This window comes from Heptranchias perlo, chromosome 31, assembly GCF_035084215.1.
Source record: "Heptranchias perlo isolate sHepPer1 chromosome 31, sHepPer1.hap1, whole genome shotgun sequence".
Classification (NCBI taxonomy): domain Eukaryota; kingdom Metazoa; phylum Chordata; class Chondrichthyes; order Hexanchiformes; family Hexanchidae; genus Heptranchias; species Heptranchias perlo.
Genome location: NC_090355.1, coordinates 1,257,076 through 1,275,243, shown reverse-complemented (window position 1 = coordinate 1,275,243; position 18,168 = coordinate 1,257,076). Strand labels below are relative to the sequence as shown.

At 49.5% G+C, this 18,168-nt stretch overlaps 2 protein-coding genes across 5 annotated transcripts in view; one reads left to right on the top strand and one right to left on the bottom strand.

Annotated features, from left to right (window-relative positions):
- The window catches only part of tmem203 (transmembrane protein 203), a 50,527-nt gene extending 44,868 nt beyond the window's left edge, over positions 1-5,659 (bottom strand). The window contains exon 1 of the mRNA XM_067969520.1: positions 5,543-5,659. The gene's annotated coding sequence lies outside the window, so the exon portion shown is untranslated. The remainder of the gene's footprint in view (positions 1-5,542) is intronic.
- ndor1 (NADPH dependent diflavin oxidoreductase 1) overlaps positions 5,656-18,168 on the top strand; it is a 74,892-nt gene continuing 62,379 nt past the window's right edge. Inside the window, exons 1-2 of one of the 4 annotated variants that reach the window (XM_067969519.1) lie at positions 5,656-5,735; positions 18,094-18,132. The gene's annotated coding sequence lies outside the window, so the exon portion shown is untranslated. Of the gene's footprint in view, positions 5,736-17,646; positions 17,703-18,069; positions 18,133-18,168 lie in introns of those variants that run through there. The other 3 variants (XM_067969516.1, XM_067969517.1, XM_067969518.1) reach the window with 3 other exon arrangements.

The following is an 18,168-nucleotide window of genomic DNA, read 5'->3' as shown; positions in this document are numbered from 1 at the left end:
CTGTCTGTCTCTCCCTGTGACAGTCCCAGTGCAGTGAGCCTGTCTGTCCATCCCTGTGATACTGTCCCTGGTGTGGTGAGACTGTCTGGCCCTCCCGGTGATTCTGCCCCAGTGTGGTGAGACTGTCTGTTCCTCCCTGTGATACTGTCCCAGTGTAGTGAGACTGTCTGTCCCTCCGTGTGATTGTGTCCAAGTGCAGTGAGACTGTCTGTCTCTCCCTGTGATTCTGTCCCAGTGCAGTTAGACGATCTGACCCCCCACTGTGATTCTGTCCCTGGTGCAGTGAGCCTGTCTGTCCCTCCCTGTGATGCTGTCCCTGGTGTAGTGAAACAGTCTGGCCCTCCCTGTGATACTGTCCCTGGTGCAGTGAGACTGTCTGGCCCTCCCGGTGATTCTGTCCCAGTGTAGTGAGACTGTCTGTTTCTCCCTGTGATACTGTCCCTGTGCAGTGAGATTGTCTGTCCCTCCCTGTGATTCTGTCCCAGTGTAGTGAGACTCTCTGTCCCTCCCTGTGATACTGTCCCAGTGTAGTGAGACTGTCTGTCCCTCCCTGTGATACTGTCCCAGTGTCGTGAGACTGTCTGGCTCCCCCTGTGATACTGTCCCAGTGTAGTGAGACTGTCTGTCCTTCCCTGTGATTCTGTCCCAGTGCAGTGAGACTCTCTGTCCCTCCCTGTGATACTGTCCCAGTGTAGTGAGACTGTCTGTCCCTCCCTGTGATACTGTCCCAGTGTGGTGAGACTGTCTGTCCCTCCCTGTGATACTGTCCCAGTGTCGTGAGACTCTCTGTCCCTCCCTGTGATACTGTCCCAGTGTCGTGAGACTGTCTGTCCCTCCCTGTGATTCTGTCCCAGTGTAGTGAGACTATCTGACCCCCCACTGTGATTCTGTCCCTGGTGCAGTGAGGCTGTCTGTCCCTCCCTGTGATTCTGTCCCAGTGTCGTGAGACTGTCTGGCCCTCCCGGTGATTCTGTCGCAGTGTAGTGAGACTGTCTGTCTCTCCCTGTGACAGTCCCAGTGCAGTGAGCCTGTCTGTCCCTCCCTGTGATACTGTCCCTGGTGTCGTGAGACTGTTTGTCCCTGCCTGTGATACTGTCCCTGGTGTCGTGAAACAGTCTGGCCCTCCCTGTGATACTGTCCCTGATGTAGTGAGACTGTCTGGCCCTCCCGGTGATTCTGCCCCAGTGTGGTCAGACTGTCTGGCCCTCCCTGGGATACTGTCCCAGTGTAGTGAGACCTCTGTCTCTACCAGTGATTCTGTCCCAGTGTCGTGAGACTGTCTGTCCATCCCTGTGATACTGTCCCAGTGCAGTGAGACTGTCTGTCCCTCCCTGTGATTCTGTCCCAGTGTAGTGAGACTGTCTGTCCCTCCCTGTGATTCTGTCCCAGTGTAGTGAGACTGTCTGTCCCTCCCTGTGATTCTGTCCCAGTGTAGTGAGACTGTCTGTCCCTCCCTGTGATTCTGTCCCAGTGCAGTGAGACTGTCTGGCCCTCCCGGTGATTCTGTCGCAGTGCAGTGAGACTGTCTGTCTCTCCCTGTGACAGTCCCAGTGCAGTGAGCCTGTCTGTCCATCCCTGTGATACTGTCCCTGGTGTGGTGAAACTGTCTGGCCCTCCCGGTGATTCTGCCCCAGTGTGGTGAGACTGTCTGTTCCTCCCTGTGATACTGTCCCAGTGTAGTGAGACTGTCTGTCCCTCCCTGTGATTCTGTCCCAGTGTAGTGAGACTGTCTGTCCCTCCGTGTGATTGTGTCCAAGTGCAGTGAGACTGTCTGTCTCTCCCTGTGATTCTGTCCCAGTGTAGTTAGACGATCTGACCCCCCCCTGTGATTCTGTCCCTGGTGCAGTGAGCCTGTCTGTCCCTCCCTGTGATGCTGTCCCTGGTGTAGTGAAACAGTCTGGCCCTCCCTGTGATACTGTCCCTGGTGCAGTGAGACTGTCTGGCCCTCCCGGTGATTCTGTCGCAGTGCAGTGAGACTGTCTGTTTCTCCCTGTGATACTGTCCCTGTGCAGTGAGATTGTCTGTCCCTCCCTGTGATTCTGTCCCAGTGTAGTGAGACTCTCTGTCCCTCCCTGTGATACTGTCCCAGTGTAGTGAGACTGTCTGTCCCTCCCTGTGATACTGTCCCAGTGTCGTGAGACTGTCTGGCTCCCCCTGTGATACTGTCCCAGTGTAGTGAGACTGTCTGTCCCTCCCTGTGATACTGTCCCAGTGTAGTGAGACTCTCTGTCCCTCCCTGTGATACTGTCCCAGTGTCGTGAGACTGTCTGTCCCTCCCTGTGATTCTGTCCCAGTGTAGGGAGACTATCTGACCCCCCACTGTGATTCTGTCCCAGGTGCAGTGAGGCTGTCTGTCCCTCCCTGTGATTCTGTCCCAGTGTAGTGAGACTGTCTGTCCCTCCCTGTGATTCTGTCCCAGTGTAGTGAGACTCTCTGTCCCTCCCTGTGATACTGTCCCAGTGTAGTGAGACTGTCTGTCCCTCCCTGTGATACTGTCCCAGTGTCGTGAGACTGTCTGGCTCCCCCTGTGATACTGTCCCAGTGTAGTGAGACTGTCTGTCCCTCCCTGTGATACTGTCCCAGTGTAGTGAGACTCTCTGTCCCTCCCTGTGATACTGTCCCAGTGTCGTGAGACTGTCTGTCCCTCCCTGTGATTCTGTCCCAGTGTAGGGAGACTATCTGACCCCCCACTGTGATTCTGTCCCTGGTGCAGTGAGGCTGTCTGTCCCTCCCTGTGATTCTGTCCCAGTGTAGTGAGACTGTCTGGCCCTCCCGGTGATTCTGTCGCAGTGTAGTGAGACTGTCTGTCTCTCCCTGTGACAGTCCCAGTGCAGTGAGCCTGTCTGTCCCTCCCTGTGATACTGTCCCTGATGTAGTGAGACTGTCTGGCCCTCCCGGTGATTCTGCCCCAGTGTGGTCAGACTGTCTGGCCCTCCCTGGGATACTGTCCCAGTGTAGTGAGACCTCTGTCTCTACCAGTGATTCTGTCCCAGTGTCGTGAGACTGTCTGTCCATCCCTGTGATACTGTCCCAGTGCAGTGAGACTGTCTGTCCCTCCCTGTGATACTGTCCCAGTGTCGTGAGACTGTCTGTCCCTCCCTGTGATTCTGTCCCAGTGTAGTGAGACTGTCTGTCCCTCCCTGTGATTCTGTCCCAGTGTAGTGAGACTGTCTGGCCCTCCCGGTGATTCTGTCGCAGTGCAGTGAGACTGTCTGTCTCTCCCTGTGACAGTCCCAGTGCAGTGAGCCTGTCTGTCCATCCCTGTGATACTGTCCCTGGTGTGGTGAGACTGTCTGGCCCTCCCAGTGATTCTGCCCCAGTGTGGTGAGACTGTCTGTTCCTCCCTGTGATTCTGTCCCAGTGTAGTGAGACTGTCTGTCTCTCCCTGTGATTCTGTCCCAGTGCAGTTAGACGATCTGACCCCCCCCTGTGATTCTGTCCCTGGTGCAGTGAGCCTGTCTGTCCCTCCCTGTGATGCTGTCCCTGGTGTAGTGAAACAGTCTGGCCCTCCCTGTGATACTGTCCCTGGTGCAGTGAGACTGTCTGGCCCTCCCGGTGATACTGTCCCTGTGCAGTGAGATTGTCTGTCCCTCCTTGTGATTCTGTCCCAGTGTAGTGAGACTCTCTGTCCCTCCCTGTGATACTGTCCCAGTGTAGTGAGACTGTCTGTCCCTCCCTGTAATACTGTCCCAGTGTCGTGAGACTGTCTGGCTCCCCCTGTGATACTGTCCCAGTGTAGTGAGACTGTCTGTCCTTCCCTGTGATTCTGTCCCAGTGCAGTGAGACTCTCTGTCCCTCCCTGTGATACTGTCCCAGTGTAGTGAGACTGTCTGTCCCTCCCTGTGATACTGTCCCAGTGTAGTGAGACTGTCTGTCCCTCCCTGTGATACTGTCCCAGTGTAGTGAGACTCTCTGTCCCTCCCTGTGATACTGTCCCAGTGTAGTGAGACTGTCTGACCCTCCCGGTGATTCTGTCCCAGTGCAGTGAGACTGTCTGTCCCTCCCTGTGATTCTGTCCCAGTGTAGTGAGACTATCTGACCCCCCACTGTGATTCTGTCCCTGGTGCAGTGAGACTGTCTGACCCTCCCGGTGATTCTGTCCCAGTGCAGTGAGACTGTCTGTCCCTCCCTGTGATTCTGTCCCAGTGTAGTGAGACTATCTGACCCCCCACTGTGATTCTGTCCCTGGTGCAGTGAGACTGTCTGACCCTCCCGGTGATTCTGTCCCAGTGCAGTGAGACTGTCTGTCCCTCCCTGTGATTCTGTCCCAGTGTAGTGAGACTGTCTGTCCCTCCCTGTGATTCTGTCCCAGTGTAGTGAGACTGTCTGTCCCTCCCTGTGATTCTGTCCCAGTGTAGTGAGACTATCTGACCCCCCACTGTGATTCTGTCCCTGGTGCAGTGAGACTGTCTGTCCCTCCCTGTGATTCTGTCCCAGTGTAGTGAGACTATCTGACCCCCCACTGTGATTCTGTCCCTGATGTAGTGAGACTGTCTGGCCCTCCCGGTGATTCTGCCCCAGTGTCGTGAGACTGTCTGTCCCTCCCTGGGATACTGTCCCAGTGTAGTGAGACTGTCTGACCCTCCCTGTGATACTGTCCCAGGTGTAGTGAGACTGTCTGTCCCTCCCTGTGATACTGTCCCAGGTGTAGTGAGACTGTCTGACCCTCCCTGTGATACTGTCCCAGTGTAGTGAGACTGTCTGACCCTCCCTGTGATACTGTCCCAGGTGTAGTGAGACTGTCTGTCCCTCCCTGTGATACTGTCCCAGGTGTAGTGAGACTGTCTGTCCCTCCCTGTGATACTGTCCCAGTGTAGTGAGACTGTCTGTCCCTCCCTGTGATACTGTCCCAGGTGTAGTGAGACTGTCTGTCCCTCCCTGGGATACTGTCCCAGTGTAGTGAGACTGTCTGACCCTCCCTGTGATACTGTCCCAGGTGTAGTGAGACTGTCTGTCCCTCCCTGGGATACTGTCCCAGTGCAGTGAGACTGTCTGACCCTCCCTGTGATACTGTCCCAGTGTAGTGAGACTGTCTGTCCCTCCCTGGGATACTGTCCCAGTGTAGTGAGACTGTCTGACCCTCCCTGTGATACTGTCCCAGTGTAGTGAGACTGTCTGTCCCTCCCTGTGATGCTGTCCCAGTGTAGTGAGACTGTCTGTCCCAGTGTAGTGAGACTGTCTGTCCCTCCCTGTGATACTGTCCCAGTGTAGTGAGACTGTCTGTCCCTCCCTGTGATGCTGTCCCAGTGCAGTGAGACTGTCTGTCCCAGTGTAGTGAGACTGTCTGTCCCTCCCTGTGATACTGTCCCAGTGTAGTGAGACTGTCTGTCCCTCCCTGGGATACTGTCCCAGTGTAGTGAGACTGTCTGTTCCTCCCTGTGATACTGTCCCAGTGCAGTGAGACTGTCTGTCCCTCCCTGTGATTCTGTCCCAGTGGAGTAATTCTGTCCCTCCCGGTGATTCTGTCCCAGTGTAGTGAGACTGTCCCTCCCGGTGACGGGAGCTGGGCGGAGACCATCCCCGCCCTCCAGCAGACACTTACCGGCTCCAGACGCCAGTCAGGCTCTCGGCCTCGCCTTCCAGCGGCCCGAACTGCGCAGCCGCAAACCGCGTCACCCAAACCTCGCGTCACCCAAACCTCGCGTCTCGCGAGATCTGCCCTTCGCCAACGCGGATTACGGGAAAGAGACTGTCGCAAAACGTCTTGTGTCTGGACCCTGAGTGGAGAAGCAAGAGTGAGTGTTATTGGAATAGTGAGTAGGATATTGGAATAGTGAGCAACAGTGAGTGTGTTATTGGAATAGTGAGTAGGATATTGGAATAGTGGGCAACGGTGAGTGTGTTATTGGAATAGTGAGTAGGATATTGGAATAGTGAGCAACGGTGAGTGTGTTATTGGAATAGTGAGTAGGATATTGGAATAGTGGGCAACGGTGAGTGTGTTATTGGAATAGTGAGTAGGATATTGGAATAGTGAGCAACGGTGAGTGTGTTATTGGAATAGTGAGTAGGATATTGGAATAGTGGGCAACGGTGAGTGTGTTATTGGTATAGTGAGTAGGATATTGGAATAGTGAGCAACGGTGAGTGTGTTATTGGAATAGTGAGTAGGATATTGGAATAGTGGGCAACGGTGAGTGTGTTATTGGAATAGTGAGTAGGATATTGGAATAGTGAGCAACAGTGAGTGTGTCATTGGAATAGTGAGCAGGATATTGGAATAGTGAGCAACAGTGAGTGTGTTATTGGAATAGTGCACAGGATATTGGAATAGTGAGCAACAGTGAGTAGTATATTGGAATAGTGAGTAGTATATTGGAATAGTGAGCAACAGTGAGTATTATTGGAATAGTGAGCAGGATTTTGGAATAGTGAGCAACGGTGAGTGTGTTTTTGGACTAGTGAGCAACAGTGAGTGTTATTGGAATAGTGAGCAGGATATTGGAATAGTCAGCAACGGTGGGTGTGTTATTGGAATAGTGAGCAGGATATTGGAATAGTGAGCAACAGTGAGTTGATATTGGATTAGAAAGCAACAGTGAGTTGATATTGGAATAGAGAGATATATTGAGTTGATATTGGAATAGTGATCAACAGTGAGTGTGATATTGGAATAGTGATCAACAGTGAGTGAGATATTGGAATAGTGAGCAACTGTGGGTGGGATGTTGGAATTGTAAGCTGTAGTGAGTGGGATGTTGGAATAGTGAGCAACAGTGAGTGTGTTATTGGAATAGTGAGCAGGATATTGGAATAGTGAGCAACAGTGAGTGTGTTATTGGAATAGTGAGCAGGATATTGGAATATTGAGCAACAGTGTGTGTTATTGGAATAGTGCACAGGATATTGGAATAGTGAGCAACAATGAGTGGTATATTGGAATAGTGAGCAGTATATTGGCATAGTGAGCAACAGTGAGTGTATTATTTGAATAGTGAGCAGGATTTTGGAATAGTGAGCAACAGTGAGTGTGATATTGGAATAGGGAGCAACAGTGAGCGTGATATTGGAATAGGGAGCAACAGTGAGCGTGATATTGGAATAGGGAGCAACAGTGAGCGTGATATTGGAATAGGGAGCAACAGTGAGCGTGATATTGGAATAGGGAGCAACAGTGAGCGTGATATTGGAATAGGGAGCAACAGTGAGCGTGATATTGGAATAGGGAGCAACAGTGAGCGTGATATTGGAATAGGGAGCTACAGTGAGCGTGATATTGGAATGGGGAGCAACAGTGAGCGTGATATTGGAATAGGGAGCTACAGTGAGCGTGATATTGGAATAGGGAGCAACAGTGAGCGTGATATTGGAATGGGGAGCAACAGTGAGCGTGATATTGGAATGGGGAGCAACAGTGAGCGTGATATTGGAATGGGGAGCAACAGTGAGCGTGATATTGGAATGGGGAGCAACAGTGAGCGTGATATTGGAATGGGGAGCAACAGTGAGCGTGATATTGGAATGGGGAGCAACAGTGAGCGTGATATTGGAATGGGGAGCAACAGTGAGCGTGATATTGGAATGGGGAGCAACAGTGAGCGTGATATTGGAATAGGGAGCAACAGTGAGCGTGATATTGTATAGGGAGCAACAGTGAGCGTGATATTGGAATAGTGAGCAACAGTGAGCGTGTTATTGGAATAGTGAGCCGGATATTGGAATAGTGAGCAACAGTGAGCGTGTTATTGGAATAGTGAGCCGGATATTGGAATAGTGAGCAACAGTGAGCGTGTTATTGGAATAGTGAGCCGGATATTGGAATAGTGAGCAACAGTGAGCGTGTTATTGGAATACTGAGCAGGATATTGGAATAGTGAGCAACAGTGAGCCTGTTATTGGAATAGTGAGTAGGATATTGGAATAGTGAGCAATAGTGAGCGTGTTATTGGAATAGTGAGCATGTTATCGGAATAGTGAGCAACAGTGAGCGTGTTATTGGAATAGTGAGCAGGATATTGGAATAGTGAGCAACAGTGAGCATGTTATTGGAATAGTGAGTAGGATATTGGAATAGTGAGTGTGTTATTGGAATAGTGAGCAGGATATTGGAATAGTGAGCAGGATATTGGAATAGTGAGCAGGATATTGGAATAGTGAGCAGGATATTGGAATAGTGAGCAACAGTGAGTGTGATATTGGAATAGTGAGCAACAGTGAGTGTGATATTGGAATAGTGAGCAACAGTGAGTGTGATATTGGAATAGTGAGCAACTGTGGGTGGGATGTTGGAATTGTGAGCTATAGTGAGTGGAATGTTGGAACAGTGAGCAGGATATTGCAATAGTGAGCAACAATGAGTGGGATATTTGAATAGTGAGTAACAGTGAGATGATATTTGAATAGTGAGTAACTGAGTGGGATATTGGAATAGTGAGCAACAGTGAGTGTGATGTTGGAATAGTGAATGGCAGTGAGTAGGATATTGGAATAGTACGCAGCTGTGGGTGGGATATTGAAATAGTGAGCAACTGTGGGTGGGATGTTGGAATCGTGAGCAACTGTGAGTGGATTTTGGAATTGTAAGCAAAAGTGAGTAGGATGTTGGAATGGTGAGCAGCAGTGAGTGGGATGTTGGAATAGTGAGCTAATGTGAGGGACAGTTACAGGTTTGTATTATTGTTGAGAGGGGGAAACCCGTTTAAGGAATTGCAGCAATTCTGAGAGGGAGAGTGAGAAGGAATCCACCAGAACTAGTGAGAGAGACATTATGGTACTGAAAGAAAAGTGGGAGTGAATTTTACAGAAGTAAAAGATGGAGAGGTCCAATGAGACAGGGATGGTGAGGAGTTACGATAGTACTGAATGAGAAATAATAGCAACACTAAGGGTCTTGCCTCAGCTAGTTATTGTAGTAATGTGCCTATTTATTGCTGTGGCACGTGAGAAATTCTTTTATTGTGTTTTATAGAGTACTGTGTAATTACTGTACTGTTGAATGTGCTTTTACTGGTGTACATGACATTATTGTACTTGTATGTGTGCTTTACTATAGTAGTTATTAAGTGTTTGTAATTGTTATGAGTTTGCCGTTACTATATGAATGAGTTTACTGTATCAGTCAATGTGTACGATTGTGAGTCGGTGTGCAATTGTGAGGTTCTGATGAGATTGTGCATTGCAGTGGTATAATGACTGGACATGAGAATGTGTGGTTATACGATTGCCAGTCATTACTGTACAAGTGAATGTTTATTATTGTGTGATTACTGTATAAACAAGTATGTTTACTATTAGTGTGACTACTGCACAAGTGAGTGTGTTTACTATTAGTGTGTGATTACTGAGGCCATCATTTATTGCCCATCCCTAATTGCCCTTGAGAAGGTGGTGGTGAGCAGTCTTCTTGAACCGCTGCAGTCCGTGTGGTGAAGGTTCTCCCACAGTGCTGTTAGGAAGGGAGTTCCAGGATTTTGACCCAGCGACGATGAACGAACGCCGAAATCTTTCCAAGTCGGGATGGTGTGTGACTTGGAGGGGAACGTGCAGGTGGTGTTGTTCCCATGCGCCTGCTGTCCTTATCCTTCTAAGTGGTAGAGGTCGCGGGTTTGGGAGGAGCTGTCAAAGAAGCCTTGGCGAGTTGCTGCAGTGCATCCTGTGGATGGTACACACTGCAGCCACAGTGCGCCGGTGGTGGAGGGAGTGAATGTTTAAGGTGGTGGATGGGGTGCCAATTGAGCAGGCTGCTTTTTCCTGTATGGTGTTGAGCTTCTTGAGTGTTGTTGGAGCTGCACTCATCCAGGCAAGTGGAGAGTATTCCATCACACTCCTGACTTGTGCCTTGTAGATGGTGGAAAGGCTTTGGGGAGTTAGGAGGTGAGTCATTTGCTGCAGAATACCCGGCCTCTAATCTGCTCTTGTAGCTGTAGTATTTATGTGGCTGGTCCAGTTAGGTTTCTGATCAATGGTGACCCCCAGGATGTTGATGGTGGGGAATTCCGTTGAATGTCAAGGGGAGGTGGTTCGACTCTCTCTTGTTGGAGATGGTCATTGCCTCGCACATGTCTGGCCTGAATGTTACTTGCCACTTAACAGCCCAAGCCTGGATGTCTTGCTGCATGCGGCCACTGACAGCTTCATTATCTGTGGGGTTGCGAATGGAACTGAACACTGTGCAATCATCAGCGAACATCCCCACTTCTGACCTTATGATAGAGGGAAGGTCATTGATGAAGCAACTGAAGATGGTTGTGCCGAGGACACTGCCCTGAGGAACTCCTGCAGGACTGAGATAATTGGCCTCCAACAACCACTACCATCTTCCTTCGTGCTAGGTTTGACTCCAGCCACTGGAGAGGTTTCCCCCTGATTCCTATTGACTTCAATTTTGTCAAGGGCATTCAGTCTCACCTCACCTCTGGAATTCAGCTCTTTTGTCCAAGGCTGTAATGAGGTCTGGAGCCGAGTAATCCTGGTGGAACCCAAACTGAGCATCGATGAACAGGTTATTGGTAAGTGCCGCTTGATAGCACTGTCGCGACACCTTCCATCACTTTGCTGATGATTGAGAGTAGACGGATTGGGTGGTAACTGACCGGATTGGATTTGTCCTGCTTTTTGTGGACAGGACATACCTGGGCAATTTTCCACTTTGTCAGGTAGATGCCAGTGTTTTAGCTGTACTGGAACAGCTTGGCTAGAGGTGCAGCTAGTTCTGGAGCACAAGTCTTCAGCACTACAGCTGGGATGTTGTCGGGGCTCATAGCCTTTGCTGTATCCAGTGCACTCAGCTGTTTCTTAATATCACGTGGAGTGAATCGAATTGGCAGAAGACTGGCTTCTGTGTTGGTGGGGATCTCGGGAGGAGGCCGAGATGGATCATCCACTCTGCATTTCTGGCTGAAGATGATTGCAAATGCGTCAGCCTTGTCTTTTGCACTCACGTGCTGGGTTCTGCCATCGTTAAGGATGGGGATGTTTACAGAGCCTCCTCTTCCCGTTAGTTGTTTAATTGTCCACCACCATTCATGACTGGATGTGGCAGGACTGCAGAACTTTGATCTGATCCGTTGGTTGTGGAATCGCTTAGCTCTGTCTATATCATGTTGCTTCCGCTGTTTAGCATGCATGTAGTCCTGAGTTGTAGCTTCACCAGGTTGGCACCTCATTTTTAGGTACGCCTGGTGCTGCTCCTGGCATGCTCTTCTACACTCCTCATTGAACCAGGGTTGATCCCCTGGCTTGTTGGTAATGGTGGAGTGAGGAATATGCCGGGCCATGAGGTTACAGACTGTGGTGGAATACAATTCTGCTGCTGCTGATGGCCCACAGCGCCTCATGGATGCCCAGTTTTGAGCTGCTAGATCTGTTCTGAATCTATCCCATTTAGCACGGTGATAGTGCCACACAACACGATGGACAGTGCCCTCAGTATGAGGACAGGACTTGGTCTCCACGAGGACTCTGCGGTGGTCACTCCTACCAATACTATCATGGACAGATACATCTGCCGCAGGCCCACTCTTGCAGCTTCGTCCTTTAGAACTCGGCCCGCTCCATCAGTAGTAGTGCTACTGAGCCACTCTTGGTGATGGACATTGAAGTCCCCCACCCAGAGTACATTCTGTGCCCTTGCTACCCTCAGTACATCCTCCAAGTGATGCTTAGCATGGAAGAGTACTGATTCATCAGCTGAGGGAGGTCGTTAGGTTGGGTAACCAGCAGGAAGTTTCCTTGCCCATGTTTGACCTGATGCCACGAGGTTTCATGGGGTTGAGGATTCCCAGGGCAACTCCCTGACTGGATACCACTGAGCCACACATGGTGATGGAGGAGTCTGGGACGTTGGCTGAAAGGTATGATTCTGTGAGTATGGCTATGTCAGGCTGTTGCTTGACTAGTCTTTGGGACAGCTCTCCCAATTTTGGCACAAGTCTCCAGATGTTAGTGAGGAGGACTTTGCAGGGTCGACTGGGCTTGGTTTGCCTTTGTCGTGTCCGATGCCTAGTGGTCCGATGCCAGGTGGTCCGTCTGGTTTTATTCTTCTTATCTCTTTTTGTCGCGAGATTGTACAACTGAGTGGCTTGCTAGGCCATTTCAGAGGGCGATTAAGAATCAACCACATTGCTGTGGGTTCGGAGTCACATATAGGATCCGTGTAGACTACACAATAACATCAACAAGATCCATCCCACCATCAAACTCACCATGGACTACTCCTCAGAATCGGTTTCTTTCTTGGACACACGGATCTCCATCAAAGACGGGCACCTCAGCACCTCACTCTACCGCAAGCCCACGGACAACCTCACGATGCTCCACTTTTCCAGCTTCCACCCTAACCACGTCAAAGAGGCCATCCCCTATGGACAGGCCCTGCGAATACACAGGATCTGCTCAGACGAGGAGGAACGCGATGGACACCTACCTACAGACGCTGAAAGACACCCTCGTAAGAACGGGATATGACGCTCGACTCGTCGATCGACAGTTCCGACGGGCCACAGTGAAAAATCGCATAGACCTCCTCAGAAGACTAACACGGGATGCAACCAACAGAGTACCCTTCGTCGTCCAGTACTTCCCCGGAGTCGAGAAACTACGCCATATTCTCCGCAGCCTTCAACATGTCATCAATGACGACGAACACCTCGCTAAGGCCATTCCCACACCTCCACTGCTCGCCTTTAAACAGCCACCCAACCTCAAACAGACTATTGTTCGCAGCAAATTACCTAGCTTTTAGGAGAACAGCGTCCACGACACCACACAACCCTGCCATGGCAACCTCTGCAAGACATGCCAAAACTTCGACACAGATACTACCATCACACGAGAGGACACCACCCACCAGGTACATGGTTCATACTGCTGTGACTCGGCCAACGTTGTCTACCTCATACGTTGCAGGAAAGGATGCCCCGAAGCATGGTACATTGACGAGACCATGCAGACACTGCGACAACGGATGAACGGACACCGCGCAACAATCGCCAGACAGGAGGGTTCCCTCCCAGTCAGGGAACACTAAAGCAGTCAAGGACATTCAGCCACCGATCTTCGGGTAAGCGTTCTCCAAGGCGGCCTTCGAGACACACGACAACACAAAATTGTCGAGCAGAAATTGATAGCCAAGTTCCGCACCCATGAGGACGGCCTCAACCGGGATCTTGGGTTCATGTCACGCTGCATGTAACCCCACCAGCAAAAAAAGAGTTATCTGTTTTTAATACAACTGGTCATTCTTTCTCTTCCTTTCGGATGTCTCTCTCTCTCTCTCTCTCTCTCTCTCTCTCTCTCTCTGTCTTTCGGTTCGGACCATTTGTATATTCAGCAGTCCTGTATTTACTGTCTCTCTGTCTGATCACCTTGACAACAGGCAGTTGGAAAGATTATCTGTAATCACCAGGCATTGTTCTCTGACTATATATGCGATAACCTTCAAGGAATTCCACACTCACCTGACGAAGGAGAAAGCTTGTGATTTTCAAATAAAACTGTTGGACTATAACCTGGTGTTGTAAGACTCCTTACATTTGTCCACCCCAGTCCATCACCGGCATCTCCACATCATGTTTCCTATTGATGTATGTGATGACTGTACAAGTGAGTGTGTTTACGTAGAATGCATCGTGTCACAGGTTTGGAGCTCGGGAGGACGGGCTGGCCAATTGTCGAATTCTGAAGTATCTATTCTAATACCCCTCTTTTTATATCTTACTTTCGCTCTGGCTATGTAACGATCTGCATGTTTCAAAGCATTACCTCATCCAATTAGCTGGACTTCAGTTTTAACAAGAATAACTTCCATAACTTGACTCACATGCCCTAATTTTCCAGATCTATGGCAGGTGCCTTTTCAAGGCTAGAGCTAGCAAAGACAATGTGTTGCCTTTGCAGAATCTCTTATCAGCAAAGATTATCCCTGCTTGTTCTGTGTCTGTGCAGGAACTTGTTAATCAGCTAAAGCTCTCTGACTGCAATTTCTTTCAATTTAAACTGTCCTTCTAACAGTAATTTCCTTACAGGCAAAAGCTGAAGGTTAATATTAAGAATGAACCGTTTCCTTCTACTCACGAGCACTACCTCGACCATGCCTTCTCCTATGGTCTCGATCACAAACAAAGCATCTCTGATCCATCACATCCCACTTCCCCTTCCAACCCCATTTGCTTCTATATCCGTCTCTGGATAAAAAACTCTTCCCAAGTCACTTACAATGACACTTTCAAACTCCCAACTGTCTAGCCTTTGGCCCTCCATTTTCCACAACACCGCAGCCATTGATTTGCTCAGCCACGCCCTCATGTTCACTTTTGATGTCCTTGTCCCATCAAAACCTTTACTGTCTCCCATCCCAGTCCTTTCCCCTGGTATTGCCCCATCTTCGCTCCCTCAAGTCCAAGAATTGCAGACATGAGTGTATCTGGAGCACAACTAGTTCAGCCGTCCATCACCAGATCCGGCTGGACCACATCAAGCACTATTGGGGCTCACTCCCCTCTGTCAAAACTGCTCACTACTCCAGGGGCACCCTGGAGAGCAAAGATATCCCTCGGCTCCTTTTCTCCACTACCAATCATCCCTCTCCCCTCAGCACCAACAAGTACAAGGAGCTCATGGACTTCTTGATCACTAAGATGGAGACCGTTCGCTTAGCGGGTTCCCTTCCGCCCCTTGCCCACCAAGCCAAACCTCCCCACACTCCCCCTTGCCCTAGCCTGCACCCATGTCTTCCTGTAGCTTCTCTCCTATCTGCCCTCATGTCCTCTCCCAGCTCCTCTTGCCAATGAGACCCTCTTCCTGCTTCCTTGACCCCATTGCCATTAAACTGCTGACCCCTGAACTCTCCTGGCCCCCATGCTAGCTGATGATTGTAATTGGTTTCCTCTCCTCAGATACTGTCACCCTCCGTTTCAAAACCACCCTCCGCAAGGAACCCATTCTCGACCCGCCTGTACTTGCAACTATCGCCTCACCTGCAACCTCCCTTTGCTCTCCAAATTACTTGAACATGTTGTCACCTCCCAAATCTGTGCCCATTTTTCCCACAACTCCATATTTGAATCCCTCCAATCAGGTTTCTGAAACGGCCCTTATCAAAGTCACAAATGACATCCTCTGTGACTGTGACTGTGGTAAACTCTCCCTCCTCATCCTTCTCCACCTGTCTGCAGCCTTTGACACGGTTGACCACACCATCCTCCTCCAGTGCATCTTTAGACAGAATTAACAGTCACTTGGACGAGTGTTGATTGATTAGGGAAAGCCAGCACAGATTTGTTAAAGGCAAATCGTGTTTAACTAACCTGGTAGAGTTTTTTGATGAGGTAACAGAGAAGGTAGATGAGTGCAATGCAGTTGATGTGTATATGGACTTTCAAAAAAGGCATTTGATAAAGTACCGCACGGTAGGCTTGTCATCAAGATTGCGGCCCATTGAATAAAGGGGGCAGTAGCAACATGGTTACAGAATTGGTTAAGTGACAAGAAACAGAGAGTAGTGGTGAACGGTTGTTTTTCAGACTGGAGGGAGGTGAACAGTGTTGTTCCCCAGGGGTCAGTCTGGGACCACTGCTTTTCTTGATATATATTAATGACTTGGACTTGGGTGTACAGGGCACAATTTCAAAATTTGCAGATGACACAAAACTTGGAAGGGTAGTAAACAGTGAGGAGGATAGTGATAGACTTCAAGAGGATATAGACAGGCTGGTGGCATGGGTGGACACGTGGCAGATGAAGTTTAATGCAGAAAAATGTGAAGTGATCCATTTCGGTAGGAAGGACGAGGAGAGGCAATATAAACTAGAGGACACAACTCTAAAAGGGGTACGGGAACAGAGAGATCTGGGGGTATATGTGCACAAATCGTTGAAGGTGGCAGAGCAGGTTGAGAAAGCGGTTCAAAAAGCATGCAGGATCCTGGGCTTTATAAATAGAGGCATAGAGTACAAAAGTAAGGAAGTCATGATGAACCTTTATAAGACACTGGTTCGGCCACAACTGGAGTATTGTGTCCAATTCTGGGCACTGGACTTTAGTAAAGATGTGAAGGTCTTAGAGAGGGTGCAGAAGAGATTTACTAGAATGATTCCAGGGATGAGGGACTTCAGTTATGTGGATAAACTGGAGAAGCTGGGGTTGTTCTCCTTGGAACAGAGAAGGTTGCAAGGAGATTTGATGGAGGTATTCACGATCATTAAGGGCCTAGACAGAGTTGATAGAGAGAAACTGTTCCCATTGGCAGAAGGGTCAAGAAACAGAGGGCATAGATTTAAGGTGATTGGCAAAAGAACCAAAGGTGACATGAGGAAAAACTTTTTTACACATCGAGTGGTTAGGATCTGGAATGCACTGCCCGAGGGGGTGGTGGAAGCCGATTCAATCATGGCCCTCAAAAAGGAACTGGATAAGTACTTGAAAGTAAATTTGCAGGGTTACGGGGATAGGGTGGGGGAGTGGGACTAGCTGGATTGCTCTTGCATAGAGCGTGGACTCGATGGGCCGAATGGTTTCCTTCCATGCTGTAACTTTTCTCTGATTCTCCATTGTCCAGCTGGGTGGGACTGCCCTCTCCTGGTTCCATTCTTACCTATCCAGCCGTAGCCAGAGAATCACCTGCAATGGCTTCTCTTCCCACTCCCGCACCGTTACCTCTGGAATCCCCAAGGATCTATCCTCGGCCCCCTCCTCTTCCTCATCTACATGCTGCCCCTCGGCGACATCATCCGAAAACACAACGTCAGATTCCACACATACGCTGACGACACCCAGCTCTACCTCACCACCACCTCTCTCGACCTCTCGACTGCCTCAATTTCTTCCAGCTAAATATTAGTAATACCAACACCATTATCTTTGGCCCCGCCACAAACTCCGTAGTCTTGCTACACCCATCCCCCTCTCTCTGGCCACTGTCTCAGGCTGACCCAGACTGTTTGCAACTGTGACGTCCTGTTTGAACTTGGGGTGAGATTCCAACCCCATGCGCGCTCCATCACAATGACCGCCTACTTCCACCTCCGTAATATCATCAGTCTTCACCCCTGCTTCAGCCTATCTTCCACTGAAACCCTCACCCATACTTTCGTCACCCCAGGACTCGACCATCCAATGCTCTCCTAGCCGGCCTCCCACCTTCACCATAAATTTGAGCTCATCCAAAGCCCTGCTCCTCGTATCCTAACTCGCAACAAGTCCCACTTATCCATTTACTGCAGCGACTGACTGGGTGTGCAGCGACTGACTGGGTGTGCAGCGACTGACTGGGTGTGCAGCGACTGACTGGGTGTGCAGCGACTGACTGGGTGTGCAGCGACTGACTGGGTGTGCAGCGACTGACTGGGTGTGCAGCGACTGACTGGGTGTGCAGCGACTGACTGGGTGTGCAGCGACTGACTGGGTGTGCAGCGACTGACTGGGTGTGCAGCGACTGACTGGGTGTGCAGCGACTGACTGGGTGTGCAGCGACTGACTGGGTGTGCAGCGACTGACTGGGTGTGCAGCGACTGACTGGGTGTGCAGCGACTGACTGGGTGCATTTCCTGTATTAGTGAGTATTTCCTGTCTTGACTGTATTTCCTGTATTAGTGAATATTTCCTGTAGTGACTGTGTATTTCTTTTATTAGTGAATATTTCCTGTAGTGACTGTGTATTTCCTGTATTAGTGAATATTTCCTGTAGTGACTGTGTATTTCTTTTATTAGTGAATATTTCCTGTAGTGACTGTGTATTTCCTACAGTGCCTGTATTCCCTTTATTCGTGAGTATTTCCTGTAGTGACTGTGTATTTGGTGCATCAGTGAGTATTTCCTGTAGTGACTATTTCCTGTATTAGTGTGTATTTCCTGTAGTGACTATTTCCTGTATTAGTGTGTATTTCCTGTAGTGACTATCTCCTCTATTAGTGACTCTATTTCCTGTAGTGATTGTGTATTTGCTGTAATGGTGAGTATTTCCTGTATTAGTGATTTCTGTACCACTAACCATCCATTTACTGCAAAAAGTGTCTCCTATTATGGAGTGGATGATGTGTAACGTTCACCTGAGGAAGGAGGAAGCCTCCGAAAGCTTGTGAATTTAAAATAAAATTGCTGGACTATAACTTGGTGTTGTAAAATTGTTTACAGTTTCCTATTATGGACTTCTTTCAGGGTGCATTCTGAAGTTGACGCCGTGCTGATACATGGAAGGTAATTCTTTAACTTGCCCCATTCTGTCGCTGTGAC